Below are 2,995 nucleotides of genomic sequence, written 5' to 3' on the forward strand. Positions count from 1 at the left end.
TATATATATATATATATATATATGAATTTATCTATATATATATTTATACTGAGATATATATACTCACACAGACAAACATACACAAACAATACATAAACGTTTAAACATGCATGTATGCATATGTGTCTGTGTGTTTGTGTGTATGTGACTGTGTGCGCATACATATATGTATATGTCTATATGTGTGTATGCATACATTTTTGGAATGTGTGAAATACTTTTACAGTTCATTTAATAGCCGGTAATTTCAAGCTTCTAATTATGTATATATGCATGTATAATATGTATATTTATCCTATTTACATACGGAAGAATGTGTGTATCTGTTTATTATGTATATATGTATGCATGTATGTATGCATATATGTATACACGCATACATACGAGGAAATGTTGGAAAGTTCTTGGCTTTAAGGATGTAGCGAAAGGCCTGGTTGGTGGCCTACCCTTCCGAGTTCTTTTACAGGGTTTAAAAATACTGAAGAACCACTGCAATAGGTGTGTGGCTCTGAGAGAGGAATATGCGAATAAAATTATAATTAAATTATCCTCTTGTAATTTCTTTTACCCAAAGCCAGGAACTTTTCACCATGCCCTCGTACACATGAGCATGCACACACACACACAGGTATATACATATATACCTTCGTTCATACATACATACATAATACATACATACATAATACATACATACATACATGCATACATACATACATGATAGGTAAACCTTGATTTGAAACAACGCCAACGCTTGATTGTTCGCTTAAAGATGAGCTGTACCAGATGTGGCTTCCCATTTCTTTTGTACAGATGTGGAAATGATGGGCACCTCTTTCAGTAGGTGTTCAGTGAGCTTTTCATCCATGCTGATGCTTTCCTTCATTCCATACTGGTATATATAATTCTTTCGCCTTTCTCAGCTACGGTCAGTCATAGTATGCCACACATAATCGTTAAAGATATAGCGATGCCTGTGTCTGAAGTAGTGTATATATATATATATATATATATATATACACGAGTACTCAACACATTTACTGGGAGTTACATGTTTGGATCAAAACAGTTTAAAGCGTGATGCTAGTCTTCAGCAATTCTGAATTTGAATTCAAAATTGCTGAAGATTAGCATCAAGCTGGAAACTCTGAGTACCCACGAATTTCAATCAAATTGTCTTGATCCATATATATCCATCTATCTGCTCATTCAAGGCTGAAAGAGAAAATGGAATTTACGAGGGAAAACAAAATACAACGCGAGAGTTTAAATTAATTTGAATTTACAATCTACATACGTCAGCTTGTGGTCTGTTTCTATTCAGTAAAGCATGGCGTACATCGCAAGAAAGAAGATAAAAGTTCACTAAAAGATATAAAACAATTCTTATATATTAAAAACTAAAAATATTTACTGACATACTGCTACCAGGACTAAAATATTTACGGTTAGTCAAAATATCACGATTCAGGAATGAAATAGCAAATTTATGTATGAGATTAATAATTAGGAAAAGTTATTGTAAAAGAGAGAAAACAAAACAAAACAAAAAAAGAATTAGTGCAGAGTGTCGATTGAAGGAAAGAGATATCACGAAGACGAATAAAGATGAAAAAAAAAATTAGACAAACAATAAACAAGCACGTGGATTTTGTGTATGTATGTGTTATACATGGAAATATACACACAGACACACATGCACAGACACTCAGACACAAACACACACCCATATACATGATAGTGTATATAGTTATATACATATGCTGCTCACACACGAACACACACACATACGGACACATGCACGCACACACACATACGCACACAAATACATACACATACCCGCATGTATATGATTGTGGTGAAGAATGAAAATGAATACTCGATACTTTCTCTATTTGCGAAATTACCACGCTACCATTGGTTTCACGGAATTTTCAATCATTCCACTTAATGTTGTTGGTAAATCGCTTCTGTTTTGGATAAAGCCTCATGAGATTACATGAGATTTTACGGAAGAAAAATTTTTGAATAACGTAATGAAAGTAGAGCATTAATTTGATGCGGTTGGCAGATACTAACACTAGCAAATACGGGCAACCGGAAGAATTCCATGATTTTTCACGCGATGTAATGCGGTACCAGCATTAGTGTCAGCCGACCAATTGGTTTATCTATCTATCTATCTATCTATCTATCTATCTATCTATCTATCTATCTATCTATCTATCTATCTATCTATCTGCTTGCCTGGAGGGGGTCAAGAGGTAGTAGTCATCAACTTTTAGACATTATATTATGTCTATTTATTTATTAGAAAAAAAACAATTATAACAATATACATACATGTATAACAGATTATGCTTTACATATATAAAAATACCAGTAATTATTAAAATATATAGCGTAGAACATACATATATAATATATATATGTATCTATGTATATATATGTATATATATATAAATAAATATATATATAAACATATATATATACATATGTATATATTACACACACACACACACACACACACACACACACACACACACACACACACACATATATATATATATATATATATATATATATACACACATACATGCATATACATATATACATACATATGTATGTGTTTCCCACCTTGATCTGATGCCTGTAAAAATATCAATTCGTTAGCATAAGAATATACTCATGAATTTATGGTTTTTCATGTTCGTCTTTAGATCAAGTTGCCATCTGATCAAACAATACTAAGAATAATTAGTATTCCTTCTATGACCACCACGTGTAATTTTTGCAGTTTTTTCTTCTTTCAGCTGAGGGTTTTTTTTTATTTCTTGAACAAAGGTCAACAAGTGAAGGAAAAATCTTGAAACTTAGATACAATAACAAACCTACAATCACAGACAAAGGCTCACACACACACACACACACACACACACACACACATACACACACCCACACACCCACACACCCACACACGCACACGCACCCACACACA

The sequence above is a fragment of the Octopus bimaculoides genome, chromosome 14 (assembly GCF_001194135.2).
Source record: "Octopus bimaculoides isolate UCB-OBI-ISO-001 chromosome 14, ASM119413v2, whole genome shotgun sequence".
NCBI classification, from domain to species: domain Eukaryota; kingdom Metazoa; phylum Mollusca; class Cephalopoda; order Octopoda; family Octopodidae; genus Octopus; species Octopus bimaculoides.